Here is a 17,475-nt window from a genome sequence, read left to right as displayed (position 1 = left end):
CGGCACGGAGCGAACCCTCGGCGCGGAGCGAACCCCTAGGCACGGAGCGAACCCTCGGCACGGAGCGAACCCTCGGCGCGGAGCGAACCCTCGGCGCGGAGCGAACCCTCGGCCCGCAGGGCCCTCAGCCTGCAGCGCCTCCCGAGGCCAATCCCTCCGTTCCTCCGGCACTGCGGAAAAGGACCTCGGGGCGCTGGTCGGCAGCTGGCTGAACGTGAGCCAGCGATGAGCCCAGGTGGCCAAGAAGGCCAGTGACATCCTGGTCTTTATCAGCAATAGTGTAGCCGGCAGGACCGGGGCAGTGAGAGTATTCGGCAATGGTAAAGCCATACCTCAGGTACTTTATCCAGTTCTGGGCCCCTCGCTACAAGAAAGATACTGAGGTGCTGGTGGTGTCCAGACAAGGGCGATGGAGCTGATGAAAGGTCTGATGAGGAGCAGGGATCTGGAGGTGTTTAGCTTGGAGAAAATGAAGCTCTGGGGACCCTAATGCTCCATACAAGTGCCTCAGAGGAGGCTGTAGCCAGGCGGAGGTTGGCCTCCCATGTAACAGGTGATACAATAAGAGAAAATTGGTATAAGCTGCGACAGAGGAAGTTTAGGCTGGACACTAGGAAGAATTTCCTCACAGAAAGGGTGATTAGACATTGGAATGGGATGCCCAGAGAAGTGGTGGAAACGCTGTCCATGGAGATACTTAAGGAAAGACTGGACATGGCACTCAGTGCCTTGATCTAGTTGATACGGTGCTGGGTCAGATTGGGCTCAATGATCTCAGAGCTCTTTTCCAAAGTAATTGATTCTGTGATTAAGTTTTTAAACCTGGTGCCCAGGAAAACTCAAGGAAGCTGTATTGTAAAAGCCTCCCTGTTTTGGGCAGTGTGGCATAGGACTGGCTGTGGTACTGGGAAAAGCCTCAGACTGGTGTACTGTGAGGGAGAAAGGCAGAGCAGTTCTGCCTAGACAGCAAAACTAGCCCCAGGGTTCCATCCTTGGTAAATTGTGTTTAAGATTTGCAGCAGAAGCCCTATTTCCTCCTTTTAGCTGGCAGAGGCGTTTCTCAGTGTACAAGCTGGCTGAACTTTATCTAGAGACAGAATGGCTCTGTTAGCCTCGTGGTCATGGACAGAACAGCTTCCTCAAAATTTGGCCTATAGAGGATAAGATAACAGATTCATACAAAACTGTGCTTAAAAGCAGTTTCATCTTAAAACTACACCAGCCCAACCTATTAGTAACTAGCCCAACTTAGCTCTTGTGAGAAGAGGCACAACAGCAGTCTGGCTCTTCTTTCTATCCCCAGCTGTGCCATCCTCTTCCTCAGTGCCAACTTTGATCTTCATCTTATAGTACAGGGAGTTAAACCAGCAGAGACCCATCCACTGCTCACTTTTCTGTTTCATGAGTTCCTTTTCTGCCAGTTTGGTGCCTTGAATTAGTGCATTGCATAGGCAGCTGAGCAAGGGGCTGTGGGCTGGTGAGAGGGTGGGCTCTCCTTGTTTGTGGGCAGTAGTATATTCATGAGCTTAGCTGCAAAATGAAGCCATGCAGCAAATACAGGGAGAGTTTTGAGTGGGCAATGATATGCAAGGGATAAGGCATCCACTTGGAAATGAGAGCAAGCCTGTATTTTGTGTTACAGAGGAGGAGAAGGATGTTAGGGATCATGCTTAAACATTACTTGTTTTATTGATTAGTGGCCCTTGTGGGTTTACTCTGAGCCTTTCTTCTTCCCTTTTTCTCATGGCTAAACTTCTCTCTGTCTTGAAAGTCTAAACCTTGTTTTAAACCCTTGCTATGCCTTGAGCAGGATTTATTGTTTGTCAGGGCACCCAAAGAAGGTCATTTAGCTTTGGGCGGAGGCTGAAACTGCTGTTGTTTAAGTTTTCAGAGAGAACCCCTAGATAAACGAATCCAGCTCTTTCAGCTGCTGCCAATTCCTGGCAGAAGGGTTACATAAACATACTCTAAACCTCAAGAGTATTATAAATAAATCTTGTAAAACACTAACTTTTTTTCATTTCTGAACAAAAAGGGTGCTAAACTGATTTAAACTCATAGTAAGAAAAGAATAAACTGGTTGTTTATATAAAATATTAATCCTGACCTTGTTCTCAGTGTACTGACATTTGTTTCTTATTGTCCTGTACCTTTACTGTTCTTATTAAAGCACTTCTTTTTTCTTTAAACAAATATTCCAAGTGTCATGTGTAATTATTGAAAAGCTTCTTCAAGACTATAGATTCTAGAAAGTTAGCTGCCAGCTCAGTGGGAGTAATAGCTTAATGTTTTAGCAAGTTTTTAACACTGTATATGGAAATTGAAGCTTTGTAAGAGTCAGCCACAAACTTATTTTTCATTATCTCACTGTGTTAAAAAGCATGTTCCATCACCTTTTTCAATAATGCTCTCAGAAGCTGAAAGGTGACCACCTCTCTGATGTGTAATTCTTACTGAATGTTTTATTCCACTAACTCCTCAGACAAAACTCTGAATTCCTTGTGCAGCAGTGCTAGTGACAGCAATAGCTAGTTTAGCCAGAGATAGTTCAGTTATTGCTCTAACCTGGCTTTTCTGGAAAAAAAAACCAAATTCTGTGTCAAGGAAATACTGATCAGTTATAACCCACCCTTGTTATAAGAACATCCAGATACAATTTGTCGACAGAAATGAGAAAAAGCCCCTCAGCCATCGCATTGGCAAAACAGAAGCTGAAGTTTAGGAAGTCTACATACACTCATGTAGACACAAAAGTCTTCATGCAGAGAAGAATGGAGCAGGGAAGAGAGAGATCTCCCACAGAATATCCAGTGACTGGGAGCTGGGGTGTTAACTGGGATATGGGGGACAGTCACTAGATCCCTCATCTCTAGCGACAAGAGCAGAAGTGCAAACAGGGATCTGACAGGTGTGTTCTCTGCACTCCCATGGCTAAGGATGTATTCTCCCACTCTCTCATTTTCCTTTTCTGAATAATCCTGGATTAATTCCAATATCAGAGTTAAGGGAAAATCTATGTGTACTAACAATAGTGTTTCCTGTCGAGTTCCATGCCACAGTGAACAGGCGTATGCAGTTATTTTTACCTGAACCACCAGAAGTATTCAACCAAAAATCTTTGTTTAAGGAGAACACTAAGAAAATTAGTGTAATGGCAGTCATTTCAGTCGTGGCCAAAGAATAACACATTAATGTGTGTGCTAATAAATACTGGGCCACTTTAAATCACATTTTCCCCATTTTTCATGCTTTAGACATATCAATCTTTAATTATGAAGTAGATGAAAACTTGTCCCAAAGGGCATTGCAGTGAAGGGATTTCATCTTCATTTGCTGCTGCATTTTTTTTATATGTCTCTCTGTAGATAAATTGCTGATAAGCCTTTGTTTATTTCTTGTTATTATTGTGCTCTTTCACTTCCCAGTTTCAAGTACAAATGAGATTGTACAAGGTGGTGTGCTAAAAGCAGTGGGATTCAAAGGTCTTGGTGGTTTCCAGAGAGTGAGAACCACTGCAAACTTCCTTGGCTTTGTGCTGCAGAACTGGGCTGTAGCAACTGTCCTGCAGAGGGGAAGGAAAGAGCAATTTTTCCTTATCCACTGGCACCTTTGCCAGCCATGGGCATACACCCCTGCACTCAATAGGAATGGCTGTTCATCTGATATCCCAAGCCTCCTAGGGTTTTACCTGGGATTTAGGTATACTCCCAAACAGATGGATCTATCTACATACTTTACATACACCATCAAGTAAAGGCCAGATATTACCAAATTCTAATTACTTCTGATTCAGACTGCATGCAGACTTGTGAGTGAAACAGTGTCATGCAACTTTTTGATACTTATCTTTTATTAGGTTACTCTAATCTCTTTTCAGACAACCAATTAAAATTGGACTTCTACAGAGAGTAGTTCAGAGTAAGGAACAGCTTCAGCTGATCAACTTAGTCCCTCTCCTTACTGCTTCTGATCAGAAACCACTCCACAGCTATGCCACATTCTTTGAATACACAAACACGTGGATGCAGAACTGGGGTCAAAGTGTTTAGTGCATCATAACTGCCCAGCTTCAACTTTGGGATCAAAATAAGACCTTCAGACTTCGGAAGCCTTTGCTATTAATCTAAGAAATTCCTTCAAAAATCCTGTTCTCTATGGGACAATGTACTCTGCTCAGAATTTTGTCCCTGGTTTTTCAGCATCCATTGTAAAACTTCCATACTGCTATGAGAAGAGATTACTTACTTGGCTACCCTTGCACAGGAGTGTAAACCCACACAAATACAGTTTGGTTCCATGTGGTTGTCTGGTGTGACACAGTTACAAATGCACAGTATCAAATGTGTGCACAGTATAAAATGCAAATACGGTGAATATTTGAATGGAATTCACAAAGTGTGTGTTTTAAAGATAAAGTAAAGCCAAGTCCTTCTACTGCTTCTTTGGATGCAAATGTATTTGTAATGAAATCCTGGTTTTGTCTGTATCCCTTATCTTGCACCTGTTATCATCCTTCTTGTAAAAAGCTTAGGGGTAAGCTTGCCAAATGATACGCCCCATCTGTGCTACCTGGATAAACAGTGTTAGCAAGAAATATGCAAACTGAAAAGCCACAAGTTCTTGACAGACAGGTACCAGCACTTTCTCTCTGCCTAGTAAGGTCAGGGTCTTTGTTTTCTTTCAACAAGTTGCCAACCTTTTATTTGAAATTCTTGTGAAGTTGTTGGTAGAGAGATGAAAAAGAGAGGAAGCTGAGGGTGTGCAAACTTGTTTGGAGCATGCAGATGAAGACAACTGCAAATACATAAATTATTTCAGTGGAATTCACCAAGTGACTGTTTCTTCACCAGAATCTAAATTGATCTAAATGTCATGTCTGCTGTGTTGAAGGTAGGTGAATTTGTTGTGTACACTGCTTTTGTTTACATCTCTTTGTTTGAACTCCTGCAAAAGCACTCAGGAGGGAAGGTGGGTAATGAGAAACTGCATCACTATGACTTGTCCCTGACAGGCCTGGAAAGAAGTGATAGCAGATACAGATGGTGAGAGAGGCCTCGGGCATGTGAGCAAAGAGGCAACAACAGTAGAGAGAACAACTTGTTCCAGAACTTTATCATGTTCTACTGGTGTTTCCCCACTTCCCTATGTTTTCTTTTTTAGGAACATACAGGAGGGACCATTATTGAGTTATTAAAGCACAGAGTTGGCAGCTGGGCTTCTGAAGTCGTGTCATTGAGTCCCTGTGACAACACATACTGTCTGCAATGGTCACCTCTGAGAGAGGCTTGCACTTCATGGTCCTGGGCCAGGTCATCTTAACTGACTTGCATCTTTAGTGTTCACATCTAAAGGCCTTTTTGGTGCACAGGGCACATCACTACTGCATATTAATGGGGATACAGGGTGGTATGAGAACTATCCCGTTTGGGAAAGATTCCCAGGCCTGTGTCCAGTTTTTCTAACTGAGGCAGAAAAGATGAGATCAGCAGCGCTTGCTGTGGCTGGACACAGACAGCTTCCTCTTCTACTGTTCTTCCTCTGCCTTGTGCTCCCTGTGCTGGCATGTTGGGGCTTGTTACATTTATGTGTTAGAATGAGGTAAAGGGTAGAACTTGGCATCAGGGGTGACCTGCAAGAGAAGTTAGCTAATGCCATTTCACCAAAAGAAGAGACAGAATTAGGACCCACATTCCTTTGGCTGTTTGTCATATGGGGGTCTGTGTCTGCAAGAGCTAGGAAGGATCCCTCACCTGATCTGCCTGAGCCTTGTCAGTCAGCAAGGATAATTCATAAATGGTTACCCTGGCAGGGTTCAAGATGATGGCATGTTTTGGCATTTGGATAAATTCCACCAGACACAAGCCAGGAACTTCTGATGTCTTCTGCTGTTTATAAAACTGGTGGCCTGAGGGGATCCCTTTTTATTATGGTCAGTTCAGCCTAACCCCTGACCAGTCCAAGAACTTTAACCAGGCTCCAAACTCTTGCAGGGTTGGGTGTGCTGCCAGGCAGCTGGGCAAAACATTACAGGTTTGCTGGCAGTGCTACAGCAACCCATGCACCCTTGCTGCCTCCAAGGCCCTTGTAGCAGCTTGTAAAAGGGCTCAGAGAAAACTTTCTGTGCAGAACAGACACTCCTAGGATGTTGCAGACCAGGCAGTGTGCCAGTTGCCAGGCATGAGACAATGCTTTGGGAAGCTCACCTGTAACCAATGACTGGCAGCAACATGTTCAAAACTTATAGAGTTCCAAGGACACAGACAGATTCATTGCATCTTGAATTTTGCTCCCTGTGTCCCAGTGGCAGTCTCCTTCCCTCCTTGTGATATGAAGCTAACCTCTCCTCCTTTCTCCTTCCTACATCCTAGATCCTCATGGCAGGTGTGAGCAGGCCCAGAGAGAAGAGGCTGTAGAGTCAGCTGCTTAGCAGGAGACCACCCCAAATCCTGCAAGCTTCTTTTTGAAACAAGTTTCTTTTTGAAACCCATTGTGCAAGGCTGCATGGTTGCCAACCCAACTAAAATACTGTTAAAGGATCTGAAAATTTTATACTGTGTAGGCCATAAGGAACAATTGTAGGGACAATGTAGAATACAATGTAGAGACACCTGCCCAGGCTCCTGAGCCTATGCACTGTTTGTTCTGCTTGTATTCATTTTAAAATGGTTGCTGAGGGAATATGAGGTTTCATGGGATTGGTTCCTGAGGTAAGGGATGCTGATGTGCCAAAGGTCCTGTGGTAGCCAGCTTTACTGGATAATGCCACGTGCAGAAACAGGATCTTGCTGTCTTAAGCATTTTTTATGACAAAAACTTGGGCACTTCCAGCTCCTCAGATCAACAACCTGGGTCTGACTGCCCAGTCAAACTGCTTTCTGCCTAGTCTTTATTTCAGGTAACTATGTCCCCTCCTGAAACTCAGCCTGGTTCCTCAGAGGTCACACAGAGTGCTTTCACCCTGTCACATTGTTCTGCTCCATCTCACAGTGGGATCCTACTCTTTCAACCATCCATATGAGCATTCTTACAGGTGGTGTTCTTACTCCCCAAAGAGAATCACTCCCAGTTCTGCTTGGACAAAGTAATTTGTCAGATCCAGGGGGCCTAGGAGAGGGGACACACTTGGGCAGAAGCCAGGAGGATCTTCTGCAGAGGGCTTCAGGGCACAAACATACATGGGAATTTTGATACTGAAATTTGCAGTGGTAAGTAGAAACAATCACTCTCAAAAGTGTTCCTTATCAGCCAACCATAATAACTAGCAGAGTACAGCATTTGCTGGAAAGAATGAGATGCCTAGCTACTGCCCTGCTTTTCACTTCCCCACATTTTTCTGGTGACATGGAATCTCAAAGCATTTCTAAAACACCTTTTAGATATCAACTCTTTACAAATCCGCAAACACTCCAGTTCTGAGCATTATAAATGGTCATGCTAATTAAATGCAGCTAAAATAATGAAAAGAGTTGCAGGGCAGACAAGATCAATGACAAAACACCCTGAGAGAGCACAGAAGGGGAAAAAGTACTGTAGAAAGGTGATTTATGGTGATTCTCTGGTTGCTGAAGCAGAACAATTATTGAGAATCTTAAGGAGAAAGGAGCTTTAGGTTGGAAGATTGACGACTGAAAACCACGGGGAAGTAATCCTTTCAGCACCAGCATGGCAAAGCTTCGGTTCTGGGAGGCAGGTCAAGGTAGGTCAGTGCTGGCTCTGGAAATGCTAAGCTGGGGAACCTCTCTGGTTGCTTTCTTACACCGTGTTACCTCCTCCCCACCCCCTCTTTGACAAAGGGAAGCCAGTGCATTTTTGATGGTGCCATTTCACATTCAGCTCCACAATCCAAGTCCTTACCAAAGGCTGCAGCACTAGGCAGCCTGATGCAAGGGTAAAATAAATTGCTCCAACATGATGATTCATACTTTAGCCTAGAGTGAGGAAGTTCTTAAATGTAGGCAGCATTCATTGAGATTTGGCATCTGTGAGTATAAGGGGTCTTTTTGTCATCTTTTACCCTATAAAAGCTATTATCACCTTTTAACATAAAGGCGTTTCAAGATCCATCTTATACAAATACGCATTTGTGAGTTACTTTGTTGCCTCTAGTAACTGCATGAAAAACAAAGCGAGAGTAAACTTTTATTCACAGTGACCTTATTGTACTTTCCTACAGAAAGTTGTTCCTGCCCATGGCAGGGGAGTGGAACTAGATAATGTTTAAGGTGTGTTCCAGCCCAAGCTGATCTATGATTCTGTGGCTGTATAATCTGAAAACATTGTCTGCAAAGATTATATCTTCATATTCTACACAATAAATAGTATTCAGCCTGACCAGTAAGTCCACTGCAACCCAAGATGAGAATTGGAAAGAATCAGCATGTTGATTTTTCAAACTTTCAGATTTCTTTTGGATTAACATAATTACATACTTGAACAATTGTACTGTTATGTTTGGACAGTTATTTTATGACCATCACAGGCTGTAATTAGACATAGTTGTCTCACTTTAAAGATATCATTTGCTTTGTTTCAGGAGGTTTTAGACAGCAATTATTACAATTGGATGGTGTTCCAATAGCCAGTCTCAAGGAAACTCCTATGATGAGTCACAAAACATGTCAAGTGTGGTGTCATAATATCATGGAACAGCAAATCAGTGTCTTTTGCTAATGTTTTAATGACAAGTCTCAAGTAGTCCAGGTTTTTACAAAGTGGTTCTTATTCACACATAATGATATGGGTTGCAAAAACACCCTTGGAGGATAAAGCTAATAAAATAAGCAGCTGGTTAATACAAACTCCTTAACTTAATTTTATTGTGTGGAAAACAGCAGTTTTCTTGGATGAGAAAGACTCTGCTGTTGCCTGCCAAGTTTCTACATGGCTCTGGAGCTTTCACATTGCTCCAGTCAAAGGTGTCAATCAGACAGTTGCTGCACTTTCACTGTTGCTGACCTGTGCACCTCTAAGTATTTCATAGATTGGCTTTGTTCAAAAAGTTATGTAGAGCTGTAAAGTATTAGTCATTAATCTGGCACCATTTAGATGTAAAGTATTAATCATTTATCTCATTAACCCTTTACATACTAGATTTGCATTCTCATTTCCTTTCCTTGATAGCAAAATAATGTTTGCAAACAAAATGCAAGCTCACTTTTTTCTGGTTCAGAGATTCATTTCAGAAGTCTCCTGTTGTGCTTCCTTCCCTCAGAGAGTAAAGGAACCTGCCCCGCTCACAGAGCTACTGCACTACCACTTGCTCACTGTGACTAATACAGTTACACCAGAAGGAAGTTTAAAATAATTTTGCTAGCATTTGGAGCATGAGGTTTGTCTTCAGCCAGACCTCAGACTGTGCTTTCCACAGCATTTGGATCACTGAAATACCCTTATATAAGCCTAACTGGCACAATTAGAAGAATGGCTCCTTGCAGATGTGTGTTGCTATAGCAACCTAGGGGGAGGGCAGCCAAAGTGCCCTCCATATTTAGAAAAATAATATTAATCATAATAGATAGATGCACATTATCCTTTTTGTAAGGCACTTCTCAGGAGGTAAATGCCTTAACATGTCATAACAAGGATCACTGTAATGGAGTTTAAATAATTTGATGCCAAGGTAAAATTCTCTCAGTAGTACCCAAAATTACATTGAGACAGAAACATAGTCAAATGTTGACCAAATCTTCCAGAATACAGGCAGAAGGCTTAGCTGTTCCATGCTTTGATTCCACTGCTGTAGAAGCACTGGAGGAGAAAATCCACCAAAGGCATCCATGGCAGCAAGAAGAGGCCTGTGTTGCTGACCTCATCTCAAGTCTTCCTGCTGAAGACCCCAGTAATTCAGTGGGAGCACTCTTGGCAGACTTGAAATCCACCTGCCACCTCCTTTGTGTGGGAGGGACTCCATGCTGCTGGCAGTGGATGTGGATATGTATAGAAGTGTCAATGGTGCTGGCAGCACAGATCTCCTGCTTCCCATGTGGAAAGAGTGGGAACAGCTGCTTTGCAGAGTGGATCCAAATGGTTTGTTCCTGACTCTGTCTTGCCAGTCCCAGTAAAACTGAACATCTCATCCAAGCATCACAATCTCTTTGAAGTGTCAAAGGGACCATGTGAATTATCCAAGACTCATGACTTAGGACTTGTTTTCATGAACTCTTTTGATTTTAAGCCAATGATAAGTCTGGTATGATTGTTTGCTCATAGTTATTAATTTAACACAGTTTTAAATTTTGTCTTTATGTCTTTGCACCTTGAACAGTCACATTGTGTTGCTATGGAGTACAAGAAAAACCTGAACTCAGCCCTGACTGGAACTGAATAATGGGATTTCCATTTCTAAGATGAAGAAGAAAGCAACTAGCATGAATAAACAAACAAGTCTGAAAAAAAACCAAACACTTATCTTGTGGATGAACATAGAAAATAGAGATGAAAAGGTATCTCAAGAAGTTATCTTTACCATCCCACTCTTTACAGGCGGATAAATTTTATCTCTGTCATTACTGACTAAGTTTTTATCTGATCTCTTTTAAAAAGATTTACAATCCCCAGGCAATCTTGCCTAATGCATCACTAGCCTTATTTTTAGAAAGTTTTCCTAATGTCTAACCAAAGCCCTATTTCTGCTGCAATGGAATGTCTTATTAATCTGCAATATCTTTATTTTTGAAGACTGCTCTCACATTTCTTTTAGGTTTTTCTTCACTAGAGCAAGCACCCCTGTTTGTCCAGTCTTCCCATGTAATCTGTGTTTTTCCAGAACTCTGATCATACACATTGCTCTCCTCTGTAGCTTGATGAATGTTTTATCTCTTCCAAGCATGGTGGCCCAAGCTAGGCTTGCTGAGTTCCCACTGATCTTTGCCATTACTAAGGAATGTGGAAGAATCACTTCATGTATTTTATTGCCTCTATTTATATTTGTACTTCTCAGTAGTTTGCTTTTTTTGAAAGAGTATGCAACATCCAGAATATTTCTTCAGGTTGCTCCCTACAAATTTGCTCCTTAGTCTGGTTGTTTTTTTTTTTTTTTTGCAGTGGATTAGTCTTGACCAGACATAAAATATTGGATTTCCTGTTCTTAAACAGCCTCTTATTTTTTCACTAACAATCCAACTATGGAGTTAACTGGTGTGAAATTTCTTAGTGAATGCTAAGCTTATATTTCTTTCATCTTTCTTTCAATTTTTTAAAAACTTTATCATGCTGGCTTATGCCTGGGATCTATAAACCTTCAGCTTTGCTCTAATTATAGCCCCAGAGCCCAGGTACATTATGTTCATGGGCAGCCTGGATGTGGCCCCTCCACTTACACTGTTCCAGGTACGGTGTTATGGTTATAGCTGTTTGACCTGTTGCACCATTGGAAGTTCAGCTTGTCCTGATAATAGTGCAGTTATGTTTACTGTCCTTGCAGCTCTGGCTATTACATCTCATTACATCATTTTAATAACTCAAACACTGACATTTGAGTGATATTATGTCCAAAATTCAAGCACAGAAAAAAGGGTTCTTTCAACTTCAGAGTCTTTTATTTATCTGTTCTCTTGAACTGCCTGTTTTCTCACAATACATTCCACACTCTGTCACAACCACTCGTGTTTTTCCAAAAACCCTGGAAGACACTGTAAGGCCCTGCTTCAGCCAGAAATTTTTTCATAAAAAACTATTTCTTATACTTCAGCACATTGACTACAGCAGGATGAAAGATGTACCTTTAAAATACATTGGGTAGCATGCCTTGAAACACTGGCACAGTGAGACAGATGGTTCATAGCATATCAACTGTTGGGGCTGAGACCTGGGAAATACCAGGTGCTAAGAGGGCATCATTCTCAAGTTGTCACATTCTGTCATGCTGTCACTCATGGCTAAGAATGAGCTGTTTTGGTCTATTAGTTTAAGAATTGAAGCATACTGACTTACTTTCTCTGTGTTTTAGACCTCATACCTGCTGAATTATCAGCTGGAAGAATATCCCAGGAGCATCTCTACTTCACCTTACCCAAAAACCTTTCCAGCAACTTACAGCCATTTGAAAAGTTCCTGGGCAGCCTAGAGTAAAAAGGGTTAAGTGCAAACACCTCTATTGCATCATCCCAGTGGAGTGCCTGGCTGCCTGACCACATCCTAGGTATGAGGAACTCAGGCAGAATTACGTAGTCTGCCCAAAGCCAGGCAACTGGTTAACAACTAAATCTGAAGCTACAGGTCTCTTGCTGTAATGGCTGGACAACATGACCTTGCTAGCAAGTTCTGCTAAAACCTTTGCTGTCATCTGGGGAGTTATGTTGTGGTGCAGGGAAGCTAAACCTTTCTGTGAACACTAACTTTTCCAAACTAGAAGGGCATGTGGAAAGGACAATCCGTCCCTTGCCTGAAGACTTCATTAGCACAAATCTTGAAGAGACTGAGACCTCACAAGTTCATTATTGTTCAGGACCAGATTGAAATGCTTTCTGAAAAAACAGATGTAATACCAATTCCTGAACTGCAGAGATTGAGTATGCAAGGATGGCACTCGCACCTGGCTCACATGAGATGCTTAACCCCACAGACAAGACCTCCCACACTATTCATTCATTCAGCCACATTCAGCTGGCACAGAATGCTGGTGTTCATGTCTGTGAGCTACATAAAAGTGCATGCATGCTGTAATGCACTGCAAAAATAAATTATGAAATGCACAAACACACACATATATATTTGTATGTATTCCATGTTAAAATGGGGTTGGAATATGCTAAGGATACTGTGAAGTATTGACTGTTTTGTTACAAAATGCAGTGCCTGAGACCTGGGTGCAGGAAAGGGCATGTCTTTTATCCACCATGATCATCTCAGCCTCCATTGCAATAGACATTATTTGTTCTTCTCTCAGAAGCATTTGGCCTTTTTTTTTTTTTTTAACAGGGACTGGTCTGAGTTACAGTGAGGAACATTGAGCTCAGTATTTGTAAGAAGCATCCATGGCTGAAAAGAATAACAGTGCAGAATTATGGTGTGTGGCTTTGTACCCTGAAAAGACTAAGAAATTTTTCAAAATAATGGTAATTTACAATTAGATGGAATCTTACAGTTGAAATCCAAGTACATCGAAGCATATGATATGATTCATATTATTTGGTGTGAAATTAATGTTGCTAATTCTTTTGTAACTTGCCACAACAGAACAAAGATAGTGGGTTCTAATTTAGGAAGCATATGAGTCAGTGGGAGAGCCAAAAGGAAACAAATGGATCACTGGTGAGACTAAAAATGCCTCAGAGATGTGAGCAGTGTGTCTGCTGACTCTGAGGTTGTGCAGAAAAAAATCGAGGAAGGGTTTAAGCATGGCTAGCCACACAAAAACATTTTGACAATTTAAGGAGGAAGTGATCTTGCACACTGTCTGTCCTTCCTATGTGATTTAAAACTAAGATATGTTATACAGACAGACACTGCTTATTCTCTCACTGAATATTATCTGACAATCTTTAAAATGCAAATCCAGCAGAGGAAAATAAATTATATGATCAAGGCAAGTTCCTCCTAGACAACCTGTATTAACTGATCAAGCAGACTTGCCTATACATTGACTATGGTGCTGATCATCTTAACATCACTGAAATGAAGAACAAAAAAATGAAAGGTTAATAACCATGATAATAACACATCAACATCTGAAGCCTGCAAGAATTTAATAAATGTAACAACTGCATGTTCAATGCCATAGTCAAAAATTCACGGGTCATTTCCCCTTTGGATGTTAAGAACACATTGCTTGGCTGTGTTAGGTGGGAGGTTTGCTTCTGGAAAGGCTCTCTAATCACATGGCAAAGAAGAGAACAGTAGAAGAGTATTCCTGGCTGTACCCAGAGGTACAATAGGGTCTTTTATTACTGAGTGCTGAAGGAGAGGACAGGTTCAGGCAAGAATAGTGAAATGCACTGGACTTCTTCTAGTACAAGAGACAAATATGAGAAAGGACAGACAATCCCAATGGAAAATATTTGATGAATGCCTCTGGGCTCAGGAGAAAAATCATTCCTATAATGACAAGAAGAGGCATCTGTCTCTGGCTCTTTTCTGGCTGGCACTGCAGTCAGCACAAGCTGCTGTGATGCCCAACATGCTTCAGTCCAAGCTAACAATTCAAATGCTACCACTGAAGGTGCTCTAGAAAAAAGCAGAGTTATTCAGACCACTGAAATCTGTATGAGTTCTGAGAAGATTATTATTTTGACAAGAAGAAAAGTGCAGCTAAAGCTTACCATTATTTTTTCAATCTGGCTATGATTTATAATGGCTTCCTGCCAATGGCAATTTGAAGGCAGAGTTATACCTGGTTTTTCTCTCAAACAATACAAAAAGCAGGATTTGTGTTTTGACAGTTTTGAAGGAAAATTAGTTTTTTTCTTAAATGCACTGTGCTGAAAAGGGCAACAGATTGGATGCTTTAAGATAATAGCTCTTCTGAAAATGGAATCCCTCAACTTTTTCAGTCTGTCTTAAAGGATCATATCCAGTAATTTCTGGCTCCTTGGATCTTTGTCAGCCAAATCATGAGGGTTCTAGTCATGTCAAAATTGGATTCTTGAATTTGCTGAATTCATGCTGCAGAAATACAGTAACAGGTCTCTAACACCTGTTTTGCATAAAAGTCTGGAAAGGCCTGCTCTTACTCAAATTGTAATTTGCTGTTTGGGAAAATAACATTAGAAACTTGTGACTTATAGCAGAAACAATCAATCCATCATCTTGAAACCAATGTGGCAGGAATCTTTGCACTAAATAAAGTCAGGGAAAAGAACAGAAAAGTAAGAGCCCGTTTTAGTTGAGACTGGTGTTTAAATCTAGAAGTCCACTTCAAAAATGGGATTGACATTTGTACAAGCACACAAATGTCAGACTGTGCTTTTTTAGGCTTGGATCTTTCTTGGACTGTTCACGCTTTAAACAGCAGGTTTGAAGTGTTTGTACCTAAATTTGGACAGAAAAGTTTGGGCTCTTTGGAACAGCAGTTAGTATCTTTTCCATAGGAAAAAGAAACAAAAAGTCCAAACCAGCTTTCATTGTGGTTAATCATAAACTTGAGATATTTTTAAAATTAGAAGCCCTGGCTGTTTCTGCAAAATGCATTCAATAGGACAGACAAGGATCTATCTGACAGCTGTGATTTTGCAGTGTCACATAGAATCTCTTCCCACACAGCACAGGACTTTCTACCACAGCCAGATGGAAGCTGTAGGGCAGAGGGTTTCAGACTTCTTCTTTACTATGGTTAAGTTCAGAGCATCGGTTTCTAACTTACCATGAAACTGAAACTTCCATTTTAGTAGCTGTGCTAGACTGACCTTAAAACAATGGCACACATCAGCAAAGGTGACTGGTGTGGAGCTTCCTGTACTGATACACCAGATTCTTTCTGTGTGGGAACCATGGGTGTGCTTATGCAAATCGCCCAGAGTGGTATCAAGCTGGCTTTTACACATTGTTTGGAAAGGATTCTTATTTATCTTTGTCTGGAGCATATATCTTGTCCAAAGTCTAGAGATTATTTTTTTAGTACGTGCAAGCTTTGTCTGGCGTGATTCTCCCTCCCGCTACTCAGTATTTCTAATAGAGACAGATCTGTATTCTCACCTACCCTTGAAACAGGCAGGACTGTGAGTAGGGCCTCTCCAAGAGGCACAGCACATGGCAGTGCTTTGTTGTAAGCTCAATGCTCTCATTGTAACTCGCAGGTCTTGTGGTAGGAAGGTCACTCTCTACTCCATGGCTAGACACGTATTGTGCCTGCTCAATACTGCTGTACTATTTCATCGCAGTGGGAACCCAGACAATAGGTCATGCCTTGCATTAATGTGTAGGATCTTGAAAAATCAATACAATTCAAATAACAGGGGACTGCTGCCCAGTTGTTTACTATTCCCAGGACACACAGAGTAGCAATGGCTGTGCCATTAAGCTGCCACTGAGCACACAGAAAGTACAATGTGTACAAAGAAAGTGCTCTCTGCTAACTCATACCAATAAATCCAGAATCATGCATGGGCGCATATTATTGGAACTTTAAATGGTTTCCTTGCTCCAGCTATCTCTTCAAAATATTTTCTGAAATACAAACACCAAAGTCCTCAAAGGAAGGCCAGTTTCTGAGTCAATTTTTGTGTCCAGAAGCCCCAGACCTAAGCAACTGTATCTCTTCTGCTGAGGGCCTGCTCTAAAAACCATTAGAATCAATGGAAAGACTAACTGATTTGAAAGGCTTTGGAAAAAAGCATCCAAGGCCACATCTGTTCTACTGCAATCACCAGAATATTTATCATTGACCTCAGTGAGTGCAGGATGAAATACCTGCACTCTTGTGCAGCAGGTATTTGAGTCCACACATATAATTAATTTCATTATAAACCATTCATATGCCTAAGTACTTGTCAGATTTGAAACAAAAGTGTGATGGTTGCCAGGCTGAGAAAGAGAGTAGCTTTCAGAACTGCCTTTCTCCTGCCAACAGCAATGATATTTGAGAGAAAGAATAAGCAAGTTCATTGTTTCCACCGTTTTGTTACAATAGAGAATTAAGAAATAAATGAAAGAAAATGGAAGAATTTGAGAGCAACAATATAGAAAGAAGAGAGCTTCTATTCCTTCAATTACTTCTCAGGGGACTTTAAAAAATATAAACAATGACTTTTTATCTTCATTAGGAGTCTGTGTCTCAATTACAACCCAAGCTCTCCTAGGGCTTGCCTACACTAGAAAAATACATTATGTTAATTGATTAACATGTAATAATCAGTATAAACAAAGACTAAGGCTTTGACATTTTTTGTTGTTGTTGACCCAAGGTAACCCAGCTGCCAAACATGACAGTTCTTGTCTACACTAAGTGGTTTGTATCACCTTAATTAACGTGTTCTAACACTATGTAATTTTGCAATACAGATTAGTCCTTTGGGGCATTCATTCTGTACATTTAATTTTCTGTCTCGCCTATCTTGAATTTGCAGATATATTTGCTGCTTCTCCCCTCCCCCTTCTATCCTGAAGCCACTAGCATTGAAAATTGAAGAAACTTTGTAGGCATTCTCATTTCTAGCTTCAGCTTATAAACTGAAAGTTCAATCAAATATACTATTTGTTTATGTCCCTTAACAGCACTGATGTTATAAAAATAAAGTTGATATTTTAATTCAGGAACTGCTAGTTCTGCATAGAAAAGTATCATCAAATGCCAGCTAATTGAAGCTTTTGCAAAAATATTGAAGATTGTGCAGTCTCTTGGTCAACTCACACAGCCTATTCCCAGCCACAGGAAGGCACTTTGCATCTTTTTTCCAAAATCTTCTTTCTCTGTCTTGTTTCACATAGAGAAGCTTTGTCCTTGCAAGAAAATGAAGGGGGGAAAAAAGAAAGAGAAAGCAAAAAAGTAGACAAGAAAGATATCATTAAACATGGAGGTTAAAAGACCAAGTTTATCTGGAC

At 41.2% G+C, this 17,475-nt stretch overlaps 1 long non-coding RNA gene across 1 annotated transcript; it reads left to right on the top strand.

Moving 5' to 3' along the window:
- The first annotated feature begins 141 nt into the window (after window positions 1-141).
- On the top strand, window positions 142-10,941 carry LOC306799543. The gene is made up of 3 exons (XR_013773622.1): window positions 142-320; window positions 10,265-10,442; window positions 10,826-10,941. It is a non-coding gene; the product is annotated as an uncharacterized lncRNA (long non-coding RNA).
- The last annotated feature ends 6,534 nt before the right edge of the window (window positions 10,942-17,475 follow it).

The sequence above is a fragment of the Erithacus rubecula genome (assembly GCF_903797595.1).
Source record: "Erithacus rubecula genome assembly, chromosome: 3".
In the NCBI taxonomy this organism is placed as follows: domain Eukaryota; kingdom Metazoa; phylum Chordata; class Aves; order Passeriformes; family Muscicapidae; genus Erithacus; species Erithacus rubecula.
Note: the sequence above shows the minus strand (reverse complement) of the source record. Positions and strands in the feature narration are given on the sequence as shown.